This window comes from Macrobrachium nipponense, chromosome 33 (assembly GCF_015104395.2).
Source record: "Macrobrachium nipponense isolate FS-2020 chromosome 33, ASM1510439v2, whole genome shotgun sequence".
Taxonomy (NCBI): Eukaryota; Metazoa; Arthropoda; class Malacostraca; order Decapoda; family Palaemonidae; genus Macrobrachium; species Macrobrachium nipponense.
In genome coordinates this window covers 46,751,483-46,775,936 of record NC_087219.1, presented here as the reverse complement: position 1 = coordinate 46,775,936, position 24,454 = coordinate 46,751,483, and the positions used below count along the sequence as shown (strand labels likewise).

The following is a 24,454-nucleotide window of genomic DNA, read 5'->3' as shown; positions in this document are numbered from 1 at the left end:
TATCATTTTGGGTGATTATTAATCCCTTACGTAACAAATCATATTAAACAGTGAATATGCGTTTACGCAGTGGACGTCTGTATTTATACAGATGCATGGATAGGGTCGTTAAGCACCGTAGTGATTAGAAAACACACAAAAAACAAGTGGAACGACCCGTACAAATCTATATAAATTAGAGGTAACACTATTTCGGGTCATGACAATAAATGCTCCTTTGCAAGTCCCGATCGCAGTTTTAGCCTTGAGTTTTTTGAGTTATATAAAATATCGAACCTCAATGACTCAACTTAACTTTAAAATATGGCTGGATTGCAAGGAATAACATGTCTGTAAAAAACTTTCATCAGGCTAAATGCGCTGACCAGGATCCCTCACTATTTCAAATTTTAGCAAAGAATTGAAGTACAAACAGTTAATATTGAATGCAGTAGTGATAACTTGTCTTATTAGTAATCGCTCAGTTCCTAATAGTTCGTCATTCAGTGCTTTATACGTAACCAGCAACATAATGCTAAAAACACACAATACGTTGCCGATGGTAATAAAGAGAAGGATCTTAATTATTAAAAAAAAAAAATAGAAACAGTAGCACCCGTTCAGAACTCAAACAAGCAAACTCGGTGACTGTGTCACCTAGTTCAAGCGGCAAGGTCAGTCAAAACTGCCGAAGTGTTCAAAGCATAGCAAATTCCATACAATAAGCGACTCTAGCAGAGTGGGGAAAAGCGATGTTGGTTCATACATACCGATATCTTGAATTAAAAAAGGATATCCTTTTTTTGAATTAAAAAGGATTTTTCCTAAATCAAACACGACGACCGTATAAAGTAATCAGAGCAGGTTTTCGTTTTTTTTTTAATACGTAAGTTATTATAAGTGTGGTGGATAAAGCCCGACTGTACGCGCCGTAAAAAATTAGAATATCTTGTTTATTCCTTTAGTCACGTATATCCTGTATTTACGGACTCACCGTCTGGTTGTTCGAACTTCCCTAATGAGAAGTCCGGATAAGCGAGCGTTTACAGATACCCTCTCTAGTTCTAAAAAAATTTATCTGTATCTAGTGTAATTGTAAGATTCATCTAGGGGTATACAAAATATTAACTTACATCCTGTAAATAAGGCGTGTTTATCAAAGGGAAATCCTATAAACCTTCAAACATATTAAAATCCGTTTGAACAAAATGAGACAGTTAATCAAATAATAACTTATATAAAGGAACTATACATTTGTCTCATAAATCGTGACATTGTTCAAATGACCCAACAGAATTCTCCACAACCGCAGTCGCACTTTGCACGCAAAATCTCGAGAAGCATGCACCCTCGAATGTCTTAGTGCGTGTAAACAGACTTTGCTGGGAGGAAATGAAATTTTAATCCTTCCCGACACTCTGAATATAACGATTTCCGCGACAAAGCCCTAGACACGGTTGACTCGCTGCAAACAAGTTAATATAGTAATCCACAAAAACCTATACATATAAATATCGCATTTCTTTTATTGTTGCTAACTTTTAATCCCGCCCAACCAGTCGTGGATGAATCTCTCTGATAATCTATCTAAAGTAATATCAGTAAAGTCATTCAAGCAGAGGTGATTCAGCAGAAATTTTTTTTTATCTTTTACCTGAATACCAGGAAGTTTCTCCACTAGCGAGTGATCTCTGGGAAAAACGGATGTAATTTAACACAAAATACGGTCTAAGGACAAACATAAAGTATATACGTACCTTCGTATAGACTCTCACTGCAATTTCAAAATAGAGATAAATGACGAAGTTGAAATATGTTAGTAATAGGAGCCATTAGGAAATCAAAATAGCCCATATAATTTTCCCTCAAAAGTCATGCCATAAAAGATCGGACTTGGCGTATCTGCGTAGATTTCTGGTCGCTTAAACAAGGAAACGACTCCCGATAGTTTCCAGTGCCATGTAGCGACGACATCTTATCTCTGTTAGGTTAGAATAAAAATTTTTCACCAGCTTGGACTTACTTAAAAGCTTTTACCAGATACCATTGACTAAGTGATTGTACCGCATACTCCGTTTTCAGCACACTCAGGGACATTATCAATTTTTTACGTATGCCTCCGGCTTACGTTGCGCCCCAATTACAATATAGTGTTTGGAGACTTTAGGGGATAACCTACATGCTATAAGGATGATCTTGTAATCTTTTCTAATACCTTAGAAGTACATTCACATAAAGTAGAGCTAGTGCTACAGAGACAAAGACAAATAATCTCAGAGTAAAATATCTAAATGTGAGTTTTTTTAAAAACCGAACATGTTTATTTAGGTTTTATGTGTCTAGTCAAGGTCTTAAAGTAGTCCATGGTAGGTGTCGGCTATTCATAACTTTCCGTACTTATAACGTAAAATGGGGTGGGGGGATACAGCACTTTTGCGCTGTAGTGGGTATTACAATCGTATGTAAAATATGTAACTCTTCAATCCATGACAGCTCCTTTAACAGATCTTACAAGAAGAGCGTAGATTTATTATGGTCTGAAAAGCATCAACAGGCGTTCGATATCTTAAAAGCGGAAAATGCAGCTCACCTAACTTAAAAATCCCTGATTTAAATAAGAATTTTTTTTATTGCAACAGACGCCTCAGACCAAGGGGTAAGAGGGTATTACTTCAGTAATATGATAAACAGTTTCTTCCCTATAGCTTTTTATTCACGTAAACTAAAGCCCTCTGAAAGTAAATATGCAGTAATAGGCAAGGAAGGGCTAGGTAATCTTTAACACTAGTACATTTTTAAGTTCATAATCTATGCTATCCTGATAAAGTCCTTACTGAACATGAGTCCTTTACCGAGTTTTTTCAAAGGCTTTAATCACAGTCCAAAAAGGAACTCGGTGACAAATGATCATTCAGGTCTTTGGAGCCAAGATAAGATATCTACCTGGGGAAAGCAAATATCATAGCTGACGCATTATCCCGCAATCCCGCACCATACAGCAAAGAACCATTAATTGGACTAAAAGATATAGAAACATCCGTGCCTATTGTTAAAACCGTATCTAAACAAGGAAATTCTTTAACCCAAGAGATCGCGAGCATTGAATATCTGGGTTGGAGCGCAGAACTGTTACAAACTGAACAAAGCAAGAGTCAACAGACATACCAAAACAATAAACCTTCGGAAACGGAAACAGAGTCAGCAGCAATAAGCAAACAATAAACACTTCGGACGGAAACACGGTCAGCGGCGTAAGCAAAAAACAAGAAAACAACCTTACGAGCAGAAAAACCCTAAAGCACAAGTATATTTAAAGTATGTGTATCAGAATAATGTAATCAATGTTAATATTATATGTAGGTCCGTGACGAGGAAAACCCAAGAACACAGCAGATGACTAACGACCAGGTAGTAGTAATAATCTCTTTCATACCAATTGTCCTAAACTGGTTGCATTCCGTCATCCAGGGTTCCTTATTATGTCACAGAAAGCCAAATCACTATTTTACTGGCCTACAATGCTTACAGATATAAAAAACACATAACTGATTGTAACACGTGTCATGAAAACAAGGGACACACTAAGACACCGTCAGTTAAGGGCCTATCCTGTGCAAAATCAATCTTTGAAAGAAAATACGTAGAATTATTAACAGAATTATGAGTCTGACAGAGGGAATGAACACTTCTTAGTGTTATAGTTCCTTGACACGTTATATAGAATTAATACACTAAAAACAAACACCGCAATTGAGTGCGTTAGGAATATTTATGAGTGCTAAATCAGTAAAATGGAATTCACACCATATAATCTGTGACTCGGGTGGTGTAAATCAATAATAATCTCCATAAACCACGTTGTGTGAATTCCTATCCATTAAGAAAACCAATAATATATTTTATCACCCAGTCAATCGGTTTGGTAGAATAACGGATAATTAAATAGGAAGTGTCAATGTCTTACGAGTTACAACTCGTGATATTGGATCCGAACTGGATTATAGCGGTTCTCGCGGTTTTAAATACCTTTATCATTTATATCTTGTATCTATAGAATTGATGCCGCAAGTAGCCTTATACGGTACGCCGCTAGAACACTTTTCCACATATTCAAGCCAACCATTAATTTATCAAATATATAAAAAAATAAATTAATAAATAAAGAAAGCATAAAAATAAAACAAATTATGGATACAAGTGGAGTCAATAATAATAAACACTCCGTACGAAGTCGGAAGGTTACAAATTATAATAAAAAAGGAATCACGATAAAATCAATAACGCTTTAGTAATGACAAATAAGCTAAAAGTTCAAACACATATCAAAACCTACTGACATATTGTCTGTCCCGGTAATTTATATTCGTAGTCAATGAAAAAAAAAAAAAAAAGAATAATAATAATAAATAAATAAATAAATAAAATAAATAAAAGAGATTTTAAAGTCAGGAAGTCTAGAAGTGAAAATCTTATCTATGGAATAATCCTATATGAATCTTATACAGGGCTAATAATATATATAGAATTTGTATGGAAACCTTTTTCATTAGTTTCAATAAGGAATATTTAATTTAACATAATCATGCAGTTTTCCAACATGAAACTAATATATTGTTCAATTTTTGGTACTGTTTTTTTCAGACATTCTTCTCATGTGGGTCGAGGTATTAAAAAACAAAAAAAAAAATTTATCCTAAAGTCGTATTTTATTATTCAGCAAGTAACGTAACTCTTAGCTGGCTGAGAGCAATCTCCTGCCAAGTGACGACGTCATCATTGCCGTATCAGCATTTGTTCCTTTTAACCTCAATAATCTGCTTACACAGGCTTCATCTGTGTGTCGTCTCTGCTTGCAAAAGCAGATTGACTGGAGAAAGGAATGCTTAGCCCGAACTTCTCATGGGCAAGGCAGACGTTAGGTACAAGTGTCTATCGGTATGCGCAATGCAACTTGCAATCATTTTTAAAATTAAAATAATAAACAAAATAAGGAAATAGAATTTCTATAACATTCAAAATGAATTAATTTTTTCTGAACCTCATAGACATTTAGAAGTATCACGATATGGATATGGATTATTTACTTGCAACATTAGCTTATTACAATCCAGGTAAATCCATTCATTCATGGGAAAATGTTACATTTTCTTGAAAAACCCAAAGTTTATATAGAAATTAGTTACATAGTGGGTTTTTCGTTGCATCTCCTACCTATTAATAAAGTTTTAAAATTAACCTCAGAGGATGCGCGCGGGAAATTAAATATGAAACTTTTGCTAGGGCACATAGAATCATGATTAATCTTCTCTTGACTCTTATGTTGCCTGGCAATCTTACAATTAGCTCCGTTTTCCCACTTCTTTGTCTAGTAACTTACTACCAGTAATATCGAATTTTCTTTGAGATTCGTAATGATATCTATTTATTTTTTATAATTATGGATATTTTTACAAGTCATCATAGACCTGGATAGGTTCACTCATTGTTAATGCCATGGATAAAAAAAGTTTGTACAGCGGATTCTTTTTGAATTCCAAAATAGCGAATTCATGATGGGTTACGTCTGGTCTAAATGGCTCTTTCCCCCCCCCCCCTGTATTTGGATGTCGTCTGAATTACTTTGCCCTTGTGACAAGTATAATTTCACTTGCAGGCTGATTAATGGAACCTGGTTACAGTATCCTGCAGTACGAGAGTTTCACATCGCAACTTCAAAAAAATCGTTTCGTTGCAGCGGACGACTACAGTCAAGTAACAACCGCCTACAATGTGAAAGGAATTTCATGGACTTCTTCGACCGACACCGTATCTCGTCGTTAATCTCGTTTTAATGCGGAATGCTCCAGCGGCTGTCGGAATCGACTACGAAAGGGACATACTTCCGACAATTACGACCCGAAGGATATTCAACTCTACTTTGCTGGTGAAGGACTCGTGCTGGGGATGTTTTTTTTATTCATCGCGAACGTAATCGTGTAGCTTAGGATGCAGAGAATAAGTATGAGCGCAAAAATAGAACGTTGGACCTGCCCAGGCAAACTTTCCCCTTGTTTTAACCCTGTGAAAATAGGCCGTTTCATTGGGCTATAGGTGGTTGTCTGGAACTGTGTAATGGTCGAAAAGTTGTCGAACGTTAGTTAAAAGTGAAGAGTATAACCTCGGTCATGTATCCTATAGATATAAACATTATCAATGTTATCCTATTATATTAAATGATCATAAATAACAGAATCGAAATATATTTTTTTGCGTGTACGCACTAGGAATCTATTATAAAATGATCATAAATAACGGAATCGAAATATATCTTTGCGTGTACGCAATAGGAATCTTATTTAAAGTGCACATATATTAATCATAATTTTATGAATCCATATACATATGTATAAACAAATCAGGTAGCCTATAATCAATCTGTTACCTTTATCATACCAATATCTGCAGTTATATATGAGTTAGTATATTGATTAATGAATCAGATATATAACAGTTAGCATAAACATTAATAATTTTATCAATTCATATATGAAATTTTTTATCAGTTAAAATATGATTTTTTATCATGTTAATCTTCATTCTATGCAATTGTCAGAGTACATTAGTATTTTCTGTAGCATATGTATCTTAATGAGATGAAGTGAAAAAAAAACTGTATCATATATATCACTTGATCACTATTATTTTACCAATATCCAATTGTTTTTTTTATATTTTTACTACTTGAAATCAATTCATGTATACCATTGAATTTTTGATTTACTTATATATATATATATTCACATAGTGTCTGTATCACACTCCTATAAGTCAAATGCAAGTCAAGTTTTGAGTAATATTCAGTGGTTGGTTTTGGTAGCTGACCGAGCTGATGTAAGTGTTTACATAATAAAAAATATGGAATGTTAGTCCATATATATAAAAGATTGCTTGCAGGAATGTGATCAGACTAGAGACGCTAAAGATGACGTATACAATAAGTATGTAGGCTAAGTTGACATGCCGTCATCTGTGGTCATTCATTTGTTTTTGAAACAGTCCCCAAGCTCCCTGCTTGAGACAACTACCCCGACCTATGATTCAAACGGCCTACGTGATCTGTAGCGTCTCATTTGATTGTGTGTTCGTATGAAACTATGTATATATATATATATATATATATTATATATATATATATATTATATATATATGAAATCCATAGAAAGTACGATAGGTCTAGTAAGTCTCATAAAAAGTTTTGTTTTTATATAGATGTGATGGAATTATTGAAGTTAAATGTTCCATAGCACAATAGGAATAAAAAGAATAACTGGTAGTCATTCTTATTCCATAACAATCACAATATTTTTTGAATTCAGGCTTGTATCTGCAAATGTCATGCGTATATTGTAATATACAGAAGTGATGAAAGTTATAGAAACTGATGTAACTGTAGGCTTATGCAGATCAAAAAGGCATATACTTACTTTACTTTACTTTATCTTCCCGCCACTGGCCAGAGGCATAAGGCTGATACAGTTCCTCTCCATCTGTCTCTATCCCGAGCCATTTCCCTTGCTTCCTCTAAGTTTTGGATTTCATCCTTAAGATCCCTGACAATTATGTCTATCCACCTCGTTCTTGGTCTGCCCAGCGGTCTTCTTCCTATTTGTACTGCTCTCAGTGCTCTCCTGGGGTCTCTATTCCCGTCCATCCTCTCAACATGTCCAAACAATTTCAGCCTTCCCCTCTTCAACCTGGTACTGACTGGCCTTTGCCTCAATCTCACCCTGATGTCTTCATTTCTAACATAATCATCCCAGAATGCAAGTATCCTTCTCAGGAGCTTCATCTCAAAAGCATCCAACCTTTTCTCCTCTGTTCTGGTCAGTGCCCAGGTGGACGAGCCATACATCAGGACTGGTAGTACTACTGCATTGAATATTCTCATCTTAGTTTTCAAGCTGATTTCATGCCTTGACCAAACGCTTTTTCTCAGAACCTCAAAAGCTCTTGCTGCTCCTAGTTTTCTTCTTTGTATATCTTCAATTTGCCTCCCGTCTGCTGTTACTTCACTTCCCAAGTAAACAAACTTCTCAACTTGCTTGAGTTCCTGTCCTCTGATTGTCATATCCTCCATGTGCACCCAATCATCATCCTTACTCACAACCATGATCTCGCTCTTCTTTGTGCTGATGTTCAAGCCAAAATTCTGTCTCTCTGTCTCCATCCTCATTACCATACCTACCAGCACCAGCCACGTATCACCAACCAACGCAACATCATCAGCAAAGTCCAAATCCATATAAACTTCTCCACCAATACTAGCCCCTCTGTTTTCATTCTCCATCACTCTTCTCATTATATGGTCAATATATACATTAAACAAGGTGGGTGACATAACACATCCCTGTCTTAGCCCACTTCCAACTGGGAACCAGTCACTTTGCTGTCCATCCAGCTGTACACAGCTGCACACTCCTTGGTACCAGTTCTTTAGTATCCTTATCACTTTCAGTGGTATACCATAGTGTTCTGCCACTCTCCACATTCCATCTCTCCATACTGAATCATACGCTTTTTCCAAGTCTATAAAAGCACAGAATATTGGCTTTGCATATTTCCATCTCTTCTCAATTATCTGTCTTAAGGTGAAAATTTGATCCACTGTTGACCTTCCACTTCTAAAACCACACTGCTGTTCTCTAAGTTTCTCTTCTACTATAGGTCTTATTCTGTTAAGTATTACTCTCATGAATATCTTCCCTGGGACTGACAGTAAACTTATGCCCCGATAGTTACCACACTCCCTTTTGCTTCCCTTATTTTTATATATTGGTATCATAATTGCCTTTTTCCAGTCACTTGGTACCACCTCTGTTTTCCAAACTATGTTAAAAACAACTCTTAATGCCTCTATCATCCTTCGTCCTCCTGCTTTTAGCATCTCTGCAGTTATCCCGCACACGCCAGCAGTTTTTCCATTTTTTACAGATTTTAAGGCCTCTTTCACCTCTTCTGCACTAATATCTTCTTGTACCTCCAGTGCCTCGTTTAAATCTGCAATGCACTCATCCCCACCGGTAGTATCAACATTTAGGACTCTTTCAAAATATCTTGCAAACAGATTAATTTTCTCCATTTCGTCTGTGACCAAGTTCCCATCTTCATCCAACATCCCATCACTCCCTCCAAACTTTTTCTGGCTTGCATTCCTCAAGAATCTCACAGCTGCAAACATAGCCCTGCTCTCGCCAATTTCCATAGCTACTTCAACTTCGGTAGCTCTTTCTTTCCAAAACATGTTTTGGTCATGCTTCATCCTATCACTTAGTTCTCTCAGCTTTCTATTTCTTCGTCTTTTTAGTTGTTGTTTCTTCTCTAGGTCTTGTTCATCGTCCATTTGAACTCTCAACCTTTGTTGCTCTTCACTTAAAACTTTTGCTTCATCACTGAACCAAGGTTTGCTGTTACTTCTCTTATAACCTAACACCTCTGTTGCTACGTCCTTAGTATCTGAACTTAATATTGCCCAGGATTCCTCTGAATCCATATCCATATTTTCCATACCAATTAATGCCGCAAATTTGCCTCCTACCTTCACCTCATACTGTTGTTTAACTCTTTCATTTCTCAACTTATCTACATCAAACTTTATAGTTCTCCTTTTTTCTTGGTTGGCCTGTAACTTTATTCTAATCTTGGATATTACGAGTTTGTGGTCAGAAGGAACACGGCAGCCCCTAAAAGTTCTGGTGTCTAATATAGACTTCTTCCATTTCTGATTTACAATAGCATATGGGATAGGGTAATAGTGGGAGAAAAAGGAAAAATCATATGCGTTTTCCCACCACATTCATTCGTATTCCTTGTAGGCTTATAACTTATAGGATAATAGGTTTCTGAAAAAGTTTTTTCATTTAATGCTGTATCATATCAGGGTTGTATCGACATTAAAATATCATATATTCTTTACCTTTAATTTGGCACATGTGTTCATACTTTTTGTAAGTATTATAAATTCACCCCAGAACTGGTGTTCTGCAAATGAGCAGTTCATGCCGGTCGTTGTCGGCATGGTCGTCGGGGCGTGAGATGTTCCCGTGACGATGCCAAGAACAAAACTGATGATTGGTTCACAGGATTAGATCTGATTGAAATCTCACGAGTTGTAGGATTTCATGATCAAGCTCTGCTTGATCCCCATCGGACCGACTGTCAGACAAAAATTACACTCCATATGATTCAGTCTGAATGGAACTAACTGGGCCTCTCAATTGATCATAAAACCAGACCCTATTATGTAGAGCCTCCCTTACCGGAACGTACCAAGATTAAATTCCTTATTGATGTTTATATTTCAGATATGGAATTTTTAATTTCCTATACATTATTACAGATTATGGAGTCTGTTTGTGCAGCAGTAGCCACAGGAATTCAGAGGGAATGTATAATTTGCAGATCATCTGAAGAAATATCAAGTAAACTATGAAGCTTTCAAGTAAATACATGGCATTCGATTAAGAAAAATGCAGACCTACACAGAAAACTTCGTTCTGATGTTTTCCATGAAGTTACAATTCAAATCATCAATAAGAACGAGTTTACTCACTTGGATTTCTACCATTCTCCTTGCCTAAGAAAGTATAGTGCAGTTAAACGATCAGCACCTCATACACAACATACGGCTCCTGAGTCATCAACACCAGGAACAATAAGCTCCCATCCTGTTACAGATCAAAATGGGATACTCTCAGCTGATTGCATCTTTTGTGGCAAACATAAGAGGAAGTGGAATAAATCGATGGAGGTACTGTCAGAGTGTAATACTAAAGAAGGCTGCAGATCATTATTGGAAGCTGCTCAAAAAAATAATGACCACCGTGTAATATCGATATTCATGAATGGAGGTGACCGTACTGCAAGGAGAGTCAAATATCATAAGTTTTGTCGTTGTAAATATATTAAGGCTTCAGAAATATTACCTAAAACAGAGCAAAAATCAATCAAACATATCCATGCAGAAACTTTCCGGATCATCTGCGACTGTGCAGCACCATGTGATTGATAAAAACGAAGTAATTCTATCGACATCCCTGTTTGATTTGTATGCTACAAAATTCATGTCCAGGGGTGGTTCTCAAGAAGACATTGATCAGTACACTGTTTATTCATTGCTGTGTAAAATTAAAGAGGCCTATTCGAACGAAATACGTACATTATTACTTATAGGCGGGTAGGAAATCTTATTCAGAGCTCATCCATGTCTGAGTCAGATGCTAGAGCAGCATTTGCTGATGAGCACAAGTCATTCAAGCAGTATGATCAAGTACGTGCTGTTCCTATGTATTTACGTAGCGTTATTCTATCTATGCCTAAAACCAAATCTCCTAGTCCAACATCAGCTCATACTCTGAAACAGACTTCCCCAATGCTTCCAGAACCACTAGAGTTCTTTTTTCGACCACTTTATTGTGGTCCTCTTTCAGAACTAATCCGGTTCCTAGGGAAAATATTGAACGATGAGTGATGTCAAGTGCCTCTTGACGCTGTGTTTATTACATCAAGAGGTCGAGTGCACCCCTGGAAAAGTACATGCCTGGGCCTTGGTATGGGAACATTGACTGGGTCAAAGACAGTAGTACAGATGCTTAACAGAATTGAGCACTCTATATCTTATGATGAAGTTAAAGCTTTAGAGACTGAATTTGCGTTCACAGTGTCAGATGATAATTAGGAAACTCCAGATGGAATTCTGTGTAAACCCAACCTTGCAACAGCTACTGCTTGGGATAATTATGATGTGAATATCGAAACATTAGATGGTAAGAGCACCCTCCATTCAATTGTCAGCATCTGTTATCAAAACAAATCCTCAAAAGATGACACAAAAGAAATAGAAATGATTTGTAGACGAAAGCGAAGACGATATGAAGGTTCTGATCGAGACATTCCTCCTTTTAGGGCAACCTTGAAAAGTGCCCATTTTGACATTTCTGCCCCTCCAAATGATGGCCAGTATGTTTTTGAAGAGAACTTGTTAGGTTTCTACTGGAACTGGCAGTCACTACACAGACAGCTACCTCTTTTCCAAGGATTTTATTCCCGATTTGTTACAGATGACTTGCCACAACAAACTATAAGTTATATGGATCCTATTCCCTTACCTCCGACACGAAATGATGTAGTCAGGGATACAATGATAAGATCTTTGAATGTAGCAGGAGGTGAACCAAAGCTATGCTATTGTAAGTTACGACCTTGCTGTTTTGGCCATCAAGGCTTACTCAATTCAAGCAATTGAATCACCAGTGTTTGACAGACTGCTGATTTTACTTGGCAATTTTCACTTGGAAATGGCATTTTTTGGTGCACTTGGTACCTTTATTCTATTTTCAGGAGTAGAATACATGCTTACTGAATCTGGCATCCTTGCTGAAGGATCCTTGACAGGATTTATTAAAGGTAATTCTACAACAGATGTGTTCGTATTCATCACCTTGCCTGTGTCATGGAAAGATTATTGTTCCAGAGATTTCTGTGCACTCTTTAGTGGAGAAGCAAGGACTGACATGTCAAATGTTCTTCAGGATGCGCCATTTGAGGCAAAGCCAACTGAGGAGTATCTTGCAATGAATGATAGTTTCCATGGCTACCTGAAATCTTACAATATTTTTTTAAACAAGTGATGGATGGACAGCTAGGAGCAACTGCGGCATACTGGAGTACATGTGTACATGGTAAACAGAGTCTACAGACAACTACAGCAAGCCATACACACAAATGATATAGATCTCTACGTATCAGTTTTACCAACTGTATTGGACATTTTCTTTGGGTTAAATAGACCCAATTATGCTCGCTGGGGATGTTTGTTTCTGCAGAAGCTTCAGTCACTCCAACCTGAATGCCAAGAACTTCTTGATCTTGGTGCCTTCTCCATTCGTAGAACAACCAAAAACTATGCTAGGACTGCAGTCGACATGTGTCTGAAACAAACAGTGAACAAAAATCCAGCATCTCCACTGAAAGGTATTGTTGCCTTTAGGAACTCTGAAAGCACATTTCGCAGATGGAGCATTACAACAACTCAGAGAGGATTGGCTGTGTCAGAATTAAGAGTTCTAGTGGGCATAGAAGAAGATGTACAGCCATCTGCTCAGCTTCGTCAGTGGCGAGTCAAGAAAGATAATGATAGTATAGGTGTCCTAAGTGCATTAATGAAGGAAACTTGCAATCCCTTTGGGGACCCTACCTGTAGGTCACCTGACCTGAATATTTCATCAGGAAAAGCTACTGATCAAGAAACTAAGCTGTATCTGCTTGGGTCACTTTCAAGGGGTCATGAATGTCGATTGACGTTCCTGCGAGAGTGCAGTGTTGATAACTCCAGATTTCTAAAGACCATACCAAGAACAAGGGTTAACAACTTCGCCATGGAGAATAACAATAAAAGGAGGTCGATGGTTGCTACTCTCAAGTCAGCTGCAGGAGTAGGAGATGTGTTTGCACGTCTAATCCAGGTTGCTTCTCATCAGAATACTACCTTGGACCTGAGACATTCTGTTATTCCCAGTGACAGAAGTTCCCCTTTCATTGGCACACAGCGATGCATCCCCCCTAAAAACCGAAAAGTCAGCCCTACTACGATTACTGGAAATGAATCTAGACAGCTCATTATTAACTTAGAGTCACCGTAATGTGGCAGCAACCATAATCGATGGAGGCTTATTAATCCACTCAGTCTTGCAGCAGACAAATGGATCTTATGGAGCAATAGCAAGGGAACTTTTGATAACAATCTGCTCTTTTCCAGGAAGCTAAATTCATGTTCTCTTTGATAAGTACATCAGGCCTTCACTTAAAGATAATGAAAGGAAATTAAGAGGTGCAGATAATAATACAAGATATACAATCACCGGACCAGAACAAATTCCACGACAAAGAGGCTCCCAGCTGTTGACGAATGGAAATTTCAAAGATGAACTAGCAAAATTCTTTCTCATGGGATGGTGTAAGAATCACTATGGTCCAATCATTGGAAGTAAGATTTTAGTAGTGTCGCATGGTGGGTACTGCTTGAAGTATTCCTTTAACAGTGAACAAGAGTATATGATCACTGACCAACTAGAAAATCTCCAGGGTCATCACAAGGAGGCAGATACTTTGGTTGCTCTTTATGTATCCAAAGTGCATGGGAATATAATAGTTAGATCTTCAGATACTGGCATTTTAGTCATTCTGTTAGGTTTACTGGGCAAGATGAGTGAAGAAGAGCAAGGAAAAAGAAGTATCATGCTGGACTGTGGATATGGAAACAATCGCAGATATATCAACATCAACGAGCTGTTTCATGTTCTGGAATTAAAAAGAGCTGGAATATCAGCCGCATTACCAGCATTCCACGCCTTCACTGGCTCAGATGTCGCAGCAGCATTTTACAGAAAAGGAAATAAAAGACCATTTAACATCATAACAAACGATGAAACAGGAAAATTTATAAAAGTTTTCCAAGACCTCTCATCCACTCGGTCCAGACATAGAGTCTTTGTCTTCCTTTGTATGTGCTCTATATGGGCATCCACACCTTAGTGACCTTACTGAAGCCAGGTATGTCATGTTCAGTAAAATGATTGGATCTGTTAACACAAGAAATCCTCTAGCGAATGTGAAGCGTATCAACTGTACACTCCTGCCACCTTGTACCACAACTCTCAAAAAGAAAAATCAATGTGCTCAGTATCTAAGCATTCCTTGGCACAGTGCCGATAAGCAAAATCCCAGTGACGGATTAGACCCAACTGAGTTTGGATGGAATAAAGATGGTAATGCTTTTATTCCGGAATGGTTTGAGGGAAGCTCCGTGCCAATGGCCCTCATCCAGAACACTACTAATGTGGCAGAAACTGATACCTGCACTGACATTGATCATGATGAAAGTGATGATCAATGGACAGATGATGAAAGTGCAAGTGATGAAGACACATATTAAATACAGATATTTGTCAAGGTAATATGTTTTTGCAGATTTTTATCATCATGATGCCATGATCATATAAGCATAAATGCATCATGGACATTATTGGCATTAAAGCGTAATTTGTATTTATTTATTTATTTATTTAAGTTTTACAAAGCAGTGGCCAGTAACAACTGGTAATGAAATTTGTTTGTTATATGTTAATCTGAGGTAAATGTATATGACTATTTTATGTGGTAAATGTATATGGACATAAGTGTTGTATACCTTTCATGATACTGTGCACATATTTATTTGTATTGTACATTTGTTTAGACTTTCTAAAAGGGATCTTTATTAAGTGTTACAAATTTCATATTTTCCTATATGTTAATCCGCAATATATTGGAAAAGTACCATTAAGTTGATATATACTGTTAAGAATAAATACTGTTTATTCCCATTTTTATATGGAAGTGAGACAGACAATCTTGAAATGCAGCCATTTATTTGGTACATATACTGTTATGATCAATTATATACTTTTTTATTCAATCTGTTTTATATTAAAGTGAGACAAAGAACTTGAAATGTAGACATTCATTATGGCATTTTGTGTTTTATAATTTTTCTTACTATGATTAAAGAATGAGATTATACACTTACATGTAAATGTGGACAGATTATTATCATGAGTGAGTTGTATTTATTTTCAAATAAAACTGGTCAGTGAGTGTTATGGAAACGTATTTGTGCTATTAGTTAAATCAGTAGGTAAGGCATAAGACACTATAATGCCTTCATGTTTGTTAAATCTGCAGTAAACGTGTATAGGAACACTTGTCTTGATACCATGCTCAAAGTACATATGTTAGTTTTTTCCTCTATTTGAAAAGGAATTTCATTAAATGTTACCGATGTATGATTCTTCCAATGTCAAATCTCTGACAATACAACTATACTTGTAAGTACGTACATAGCATACAAGTTTGTTTTTTCCCTTTCTTTATCAAAAGTAATTTCAATAAATTTTACGGATGCAGGATACTTCCAAAGCAAACCCCTGACAATGCAGTGGAACTGTACTTTTAAGTATGTACATAACGTACAAATAATATAATGAGTGATTTTTGTTTTTGACAATCAAATATGAGTAATTGTGGTAATGGGGCTATAGTTAGTACTTGGATGTAAAGCATATTTTGTTAATAGTGAGTTTTCTTACCTGGTGGAGAAATACATCAGAGATATGTTCGAAGTCACTGAATCTGGTAAATCCTATGTGTATAATAAATCACATGGAATGTTTTTGCCTTTTAACTTGTATCAGGCTCACGAATTGCAGAAAATGGCCATTTTCTTGATGAATATTTTTAATGTTAGTATCGCTTATGGTAGATGTTGATTCATTTCCAGGTGTCCCATCTCTCCCCTCCAACCGTTGGCTATGTCTGTCAGAGGGTAACAACCCACTAAAATGTTGGTATCTCCAATGTTGGATGCAGATCCTGTCTCCCCCCTCGCCACTCGTTGTGGGGTGTCTGTCAGGGGGAAACCACCCACTAAAATGTCTGTCATTACCACCACAGTACTCTACGATATACAGTGCTATTGCAGTGTAAATTTTACTTAGTAGCTCCAATGGTAGATGCAGATCCTGCCTCCCCTCTCCCCACTCGTTGTGGGGCGTCTGTCAGGGGGTAACCACTCACTAAAATGTCTGTCATTACCACCACAGTATTTTAAGATGTGCAGTGCTACTTTAGTGTAAATTTTACTTTTTATCTTCTAAGTTGGATCTAGATCCAATTAACCCCCCCCCCCCCTTTCAGTGCGTCTATCAGGGGGAACCCACCCTCCAAAATGTCTGTCACTGGTCATTCTATAATCAGTAGTGTGTGCAGATGTATATTAGTTTCATCTGGTATCTCATATATTGGATCTAGACCCAAAATCTATCAAGCAATTAGTGGTGCTTGTTAACCCTTAAACGCCGAAGCGGTAAAAAAAAAAATGTCTCCCGTGTGCCGGAGACGTTTCAGAGTGAGCGCGGAAGCGGAAAAAATATTTTTTTCAAAAAATCACAGCGCGCTTAGTTTTCAAGATTAAGAGTTAATTTTTGGCTCCTTTTTTTGTCATTGCCTGAAGTTTAGTATGCAACCATCAGAAATGAAAAAAAATTATCATTATCATATATAAATAACGCGATATATGATAGCGCAAAAACGAAATTTCATATATAATTGTATTCAAATCGCGCTGTGCGCAAAACGGTTAAAGGTAACAAGTTACTTTTTTTTCGTTGTAATGTACACTAAATTGCGATCATTTTGGTATATAACACATTGTAAAACGATAAAAGCAACACAGAGAAAATATTGTCACAAAATAATGCATGAATTCGTAACTCGCGGACGTAAACAAATATTTTTTTCAAAAATTCACCATAAATCTAAATATTGTCCTAGAGACTTCCAATTTCTTTCAAAATGAAGACAAATGATTTAATATTACTATACTGTAAGAATATTAGCTTACAAATGCAGTTTTCGACCATATCTGACGAGTTAAAGTTGACCGAATGTCGAATTTTTTTTATATATTTTTTTTATATGCAATTATTTCGGAAATAAAAAAAGCTACAACTTTCAAATATTTTTCGTTTTATTCTACATGAAATTGCGCACATTTTCATATATAAAACTCTATGAAATGCCTAATATGAAACGGAGCAAATATTCCGAGAATGGGACTTACGCATTTCGGAGATTTGTGGCGGAGAATCTGCGCGCGGAGGGAAGGAAAGTTTTTTTTCTAAAAATTCACCATAAATTTAAATATTGTGCTAGAGACTTCGAATTTGTTTCACGATGAAGATAAATGACTGAATATTACTAGACTGTAAGAATTTTATCTTACAATTGCGTTTTTCGACCATTTCGGTAGAGTCAAATTTGACCGAACGTGGTTTTTTTTCTATTTATCGTGATTTATATGCAAATATTTCAAAAATGAGAAAAGCTACAACCTTCAACTATTTTTTGTTGTATTACACATGAAATTGCGCACATTTTCATATATAAAACTTTATGTAACGGCTAATTTAAAATGGTGCAAACATTACCACAATCGCACGTATGATTTTTTCGGAAGAGTTACCACGCGGACGTAAAGAAAATGTTATTTTTTTCATAAATTCACCATAAATCGAAATATTGTGCTAGAGACTTCCAATTTGTTGCAAAATGAAGGTAAATACTTGAATATTACTAGAATATAAGCGTTTTAGCTTACAATTGCGTTTTTCGACCATTTCGGTAGAGTCAAAGTTGACCGAAGGTTGAAAATTTGTCACTTATCATTTTTTATATGAAAATATTTCAAAATTGATAAAAGCTACAACCATGGGTTGTTTTTAGTTGTATTGTGCATGAAATTGCGCACATTTTCATATATAAAACTTTATGTAACGGCTAATTTAAAATGGTGCAAACATTACCACAATCGCATGTATGATTTTTTTCGGAAGAGTTACCGCGCGGACGTAAGGAAAAAGTTTTTTCATAAATTCACCATAAATCGAAATATTGTGCTAGAGACTTCCAATTAGTTGCAAAATTAAGGTAAATGATTGAATAGTACTAAAATATAAGAGTTTTAGCTTACAATTGCGTTTTTCGACCATTTCGATAGAGTCAAAGTTGACCAAAGGTTGAAATTTTGGCACTTATCGTTATTTATATGAAAATATCTCAAAACTAATAAAAGCTACAATCATGAGTATTTTTTTGTTGTATTTTACATAAAAATATGCATATTTTCATATATAATACTCCATGTAACGGCTAATTTAAAATGGTAAAAAAATTATGTCAAAGTGACGAAATAATTTCCGAGATGTGTCACAGATACTTTTTAGTGCGGTAAGAAAGAAATTCGCGCTTGCGCGCCTGCGTAACGATTGTAAACAAAACAACACCTTGATCCGTGAACTCCCAGCATCCCCCAAGGCGCGTGATTCAAGAGTTTTTGGCTGGTAGGCCTAAAAGTATTTTTCCGCGAATTTTAAAAAAAACTTTTGTATGTCGACGTAAAATACGTCCAGTCGGCACCCGAGAGACAAAAAATGTCGACGTAAAATACGTCCAGTCGGCGTTTAAGGGTTAAGTAAGCCACCCGTATATTTTTGGCAGATGGTCAGTTTCACAGTTTACAAGTATATAGTCCTAAATACCAGTAGGGGTTACAATTGGTATCTCGTTCGTTGCATCTCAATGGTTCGGGCTGCCGCTCTAATCTGGTGTTCTTCTGAGCTCCAAAGTCGTTCTGAGAGCGAGCCGCTGGCCTCTGATCCTTTTAAATCCTCGTCCCTGTAGGGGGTAATTCCAACAACCAATGGGAGAAGAGATAGCTTTTTTGAGAGAATTGAGAGAATGGATGCTTCCAGTTGAAAGGGGCAACTTACATATAGACAAAGATGCATGAAACTTGGTAAAAGACTTTATTTTCCTTGGTTCTGGCTTAAAATCTTGAACACCTCCCCATTCTAGAGGACATTTCAACCTTAGATGGGTTAGAATGGACAATACAAGTCATAAACAAGGACCAATTGCAATATAGATTACTGAGCCTTCCATTCTCCCTTGAGTGGACTTATAATATAAGCAATATTCAAATTCTGCCGACAGGCAGAAGATTAAGCAATATAAAGTGTGATGTGACTAAAGATTAACTTGCTATATTCCAGTAAAGAATACTCTTAAAATATAACATCACACTGAGAATAGCAGTAAATATCTAATAATGATTATAAAACTTACCCTACAGGGTAAATTACATCATATATAATACTACTGTCTTAATTGCTCAAGGCAACACAAACTATCAGTTTACCCTGATGGGGCGATGTGATGCGTTCAGGTGTGTTATTGGGCCTACGGTTTCGTTAAGTAACTGTCTTGCAACAAGACGACGCCCAACAGTATTAATTACATCCTAGCAAACATTAGTGCAACTAACAAGGGGAAAAATAATGAAGTAATTAAATAGAGATTAAATAAGATAACACACAAAAAATGTAAATTTCACCAAAGACAATGGCAATCTCACAAAATATAAAGACTAGGGAATAACACTAAATCAAAAAGCTAATCAACCAATGTATAACGAGCCAGGCTTTGAAATTATCTCTTAAAGCTATAGCAATGTTTGCTGGCTAAAAGTTTCCCAAGTTAAATGGAATTCTAAGTGCCTAGAATAGGGCACGGTGCCATTTGTGGCACTTTTACGACAGTAGTTCATAAAGAAGTACTAATTTATACAAGGCCAGAATGGCTGGCAGGTTTGGCTCTGCGTAGCTAAAAGTTTCCCAAGTTAAATGGAATTCTAAGTGCCTAGAATTGGGCACGGTGCCATTTGTGGCACTTTTACGACAGTAGTTCATAAAGAAGTACTAATTTATACAAGGCCAGAATGGCTGGTAGGTTTGGCTCTGCCTAAGCAGAGCGTACAATATACAATAAATGCCTCAAGGCAGTAAATAAGAGGAAAGGAAACCAATGAAGAGAAGATACAGACAGTACAAAAAAAAAGAAAGTTACCAAAGGGTCAGAAGGAAGTAGTTACCAAAGGGTAAGAAGGAAGTAGAAGTAACAGAATCTGCCACTCTGCTCTGGATGGAGAGGATCAGAATTCTCTATAAGGGGGTGTCACTGTGCCAGGCACTAGTGCAGAGAGGCTATTGGCTTTCGTAAGGTTTCGGAAATCCACGACGCCCTTTTCCCTTTTTCCTTCGACCTCTCCGAGGTCGTTTGACGATGCCATGGGGGGCCTTGAATGATCCAAGCCCTTTGAAGATTCCACAGGGGCATCGGCTCCAGCTGCTGTGACAAGTGGGGCCTTGGTACTCATCCCTGTGCCTAATGCTGCGTGGCTCTGTTGCCCGAGTTCCTCGGCTGAATGGGATTCGGCAGTGTCATTACTCCAGGACCGGTCAGCTGCTGACGGAGGGGAATTGGATGAGGTAATGGTATTCGGGATGGGCTTAACCATGGGGAGGGCCGACTCTGGGGCGGCGGTCTGCGAGGCTGCACCATTGGTGGAGTGTCCACTATGGTCATGGGTGTCCTTGAGAATTCCTATTGGAATTGGCTCTTCCTTGCCTACTGGCATGGGTAGTGGGGCCAAGCCAGTGGAGGGAGAGCGACTGGGACTTAGAGCTCCAGGAGGAAGACTTGAGTCTGGCCTGGTCACTGGCACTGAGGCCGTTCCTGGCTTAGTGGAAGGACTCGAACGTGGTTGAACATCCATGAGAGATGGAGCCTGGCACTGCCTGGCACCTTCAAGTGGCACTGGCTGTGCAGAGGTAGTTCTTGGAGGCCCGTGGAATGGGTTTGGAGCTATGTGAGGGCAGGAGCCCTGATACAGTAATAAGGTAGGAGGAGACTTAAAATCTTGTCCTAGCAGGACATCATAACCTCCTGGTATATAGGTTGCTACTGCCATGGTACATATCTTAGAACGGTGAGGTCATGTGACTCTCAACCGGACAGTAGGTAGGAACATCTTGACATGGTTGTCTCTCTCTATCGTGATGAACTGGTGCCTATCAACCTGAGCTCTGTAAGGAATTCTATCCTCTCAGATGATGGATACTTGCGCACCAATGCCATCAAAAGCTCGGACCTGGTGGGTAGGATAGCGACCTCTGGGAGGTGCGACAAACATGGGGCCCTGAGCAGGGGGGCCTAGAGTTGATGAATTTGTCACGGCCATAGCAATGGAAGAAATAGGAGCTTTCTTGGGACATCCAGCCCAGGCAGCAGTGTGCCCATGCACTGCTTGTGCCACAGAAACTCTTGCTAAAATCAGGCCTGGGCCTGTTGTTTCTGCTCCAAGGGCTGTTGCTCTTATTAATATAATGATTGGGTAGTCAATTCGGAGGAGTGACGGCAGCTTGCTGAGGGGGATCCACCTTTGAGAGGCACTGCTCCGTGGTGTGACCGGGTTTATTGCAATGCCCCCACTCAGGTTTCCGAGGAAGGTTATTGGGGCGCTGGGTAGGCTGAGAAATGGCAGCAGGAGTGAGGGGGAGAGCAGGGCATATTTTCTTCTTTACAGAATTCTGCAGCGGGTGGTGGGTGTCATAGGTGTCTGCCTATTTACAGCACTCCAAAATAGTCTTAGGGGCCTTGTCCACCAAGTGGGTGGTAAGATCAGGGGGAGCGTAGGACAGGAAGTCTTCTAATTGAAAGAGTTCTAGAAACCTCCTCAACAGACGTTGCTTTGGAGGCCTTCGTCCACCTGCGGAGTGCCGGTGTCTTCTTGGCTGCCCACTCTGTCCATGTTTGGTTAGCTTCCTTGGGCATAGTCCTCCATTTCTGCCTCCACCGGTCTGGGGTCAATTCATAAGCCCCAAGAATTGCCTCTCGGACGAGGGCGAGATCTTGTCGCTCATTCACGGGAAGGGCATCGAATACAGTCCGCCCTTTGCCAGTGAGGTGTTTGCCAAGGAGGAGGCCACTTCCTTAGGGGTTGGATTGAAGTTCCTGAACACCTGCTCGACATGATGGAGCCAGGTGTCGGGTTCATTATCGTCCCAAGCCCTAATGAAGCCGCCCATGCTGAGGAGGTGAGAGGGCGCAGGGGGCGTGGGACTCGGGGGTGCCAGAGTGGCACTCTGGACTGCCATAGCCAATTCATGTGCTCTTTCTTTCTTCCTTTTGGCTGCTTGGAATTCTCTTTCAGCTGCTTCTCCTCTTTCTTGTGCATCCCTCTCCTTCTCCTGTTCGGCTGCTCTGTCTTGGGCTGGTTCCTTGAGCTTATCATTCACCCAATTGATCAGCTTTGCGCCCTCCAGCCCCATGGCTTTTCCGGCTTCTGTGAAGGCCTTAGCCTCCTCCAGTGCTGTGTTACTGGCCATCTCCTCAGCCGTAAAACGCTAGTAGACTAGCCTGAGAATAGTAAGATGGAAGGTAGTTGCAAAACTGCAAATGTCGCCAGAGGTATGCAGAAATGCTCAACGCAGACTTGGCAAGATGACCATAAATCCCTGCAAATACAGTTACTACTGGTGTGTAGTGCGGCGGAAACCTCACGCCGTAGAATCTCCGTAATCTACAGTTCGGTGGAGAACTCGACGCTGGTAATGGATTTGGCAATAAAGCTTGTAAAATAAAACTAAAGAATCTGATCACGAACTTCATGGAAACTCCATGTGAAAACGTAGCAAATGAATGTCGTAAATGCTGAACCACATGCAAATACGGCTTTGTAAATAAAAGGAAAAATCTGGTTATGAATTCACGGAACTTCAATGTGAAATACGTGGCAAATACAGTTGATAATAAAAAAATGTAAATGGGAATCTCCCTTTTGTTTTGTTTTTTATGTATATCATCTTGAGGATGGAGACAAGAAGTGGATAATATATATTTTTTCCTTTTCTACCAGCGCAAATCCTTAGTCTATCTTACCCTTGAACCTAGCTTTTCTCAGAACTCTTAACGCTAGCTTGTACACATTAAAAGGTAAGAGGAGAAACAAGGATAAAGATCAACCACCCTTTATAAATATACTGCCTCCTCACAACCCCTTTCTTTACCCTAGGTCTCACGAACCTAAGACCATCAAGTCTGCAAATTTAAAACCCCAGAGAATCAGGCTGTACACGGGTCGTCTAGACAAATGAATGAATCACAAATGTTTTCAAGGTCGTGTTGGAAACTACGCTAAGGGTAACATATGCCCTTGTTCGAAATGCAAAAGTATTTGCCCTTATATTATTCTGTACAGAAAATAAAGAAAGAAAACGTTTACCTTTGATTTTGTTTATTCTAACGTTAAGAATTTTTTTTACTCTAACACTTATGTTTTTTCTTTTCTTATTTATTGACTCATTTATTCCTTTGTTAATGAACAGCAATGGATAGGTTTGAGCCACGTGGCCAGGGGGGGATTTAAATCCTATCCTGTTTAGACCTGCGGTGCCCGCAAGCACCAGAGAGAGAGAGAGAGAGAGAGAGAGAGAGAGATCGCATGCGTTGATTCACATAAAACACAAAATATCTTTACAACGCGGGATTCACGATTAACTTGCAATTCACGAAATATGGCACTTATTTTTATTTTGAATCTTACTCTCTAACCCCAATTCTTTATGCAATGGGGCATAACATTAGAATGTAGTCTATCGGCTTACACGTGTTCTATTTCCTATCGCTATAAAGGCAGTCAGATTTTATATATCCCTAACTAGAATAGGTAGTTCTACACAAATAACTAGAAAATAAAATAAAATTTACCTTATTCCTGTTGTGGAGAATTTGGAAACCTTGCTTTAGCTTGCCCACAAGAATATTAAGGAATTCAGATTCGTTTCTTTTGTGATATCAGCTTAACGATCGCTGCTACGAAGTCCTGTTATTAGGTTGCCACTATTCTGATTTCACATCGTTCACTCCCAGGAAATGTAGTTAACACTGAAAAATTTGTCCTTGAATGGAGAACGAGGGATCAGAACAAAGAAAAAGAAAACTACTC

General features: G+C 38.2%; 1 long non-coding RNA gene across 3 annotated transcripts in view; it reads left to right on the top strand.

Moving 5' to 3' along the window:
- LOC135203146 (uncharacterized) overlaps window positions 1-24,454 on the top strand; it is a 449,843-nt gene that overhangs the window by 142,497 nt on the left and 282,892 nt on the right. Inside the window, exon 4 of one of the 3 annotated variants that reach the window (XR_010311871.1) lies at window positions 10,355-12,430. The exons of the other annotated variants lie outside the window; for them this stretch is intronic. This is a non-coding gene — a long non-coding RNA (uncharacterized LOC135203146). Of the gene's footprint in view, window positions 1-10,354; window positions 12,431-24,454 lie in introns of those variants that run through there. 3 annotated transcript variants of the gene reach the window in all.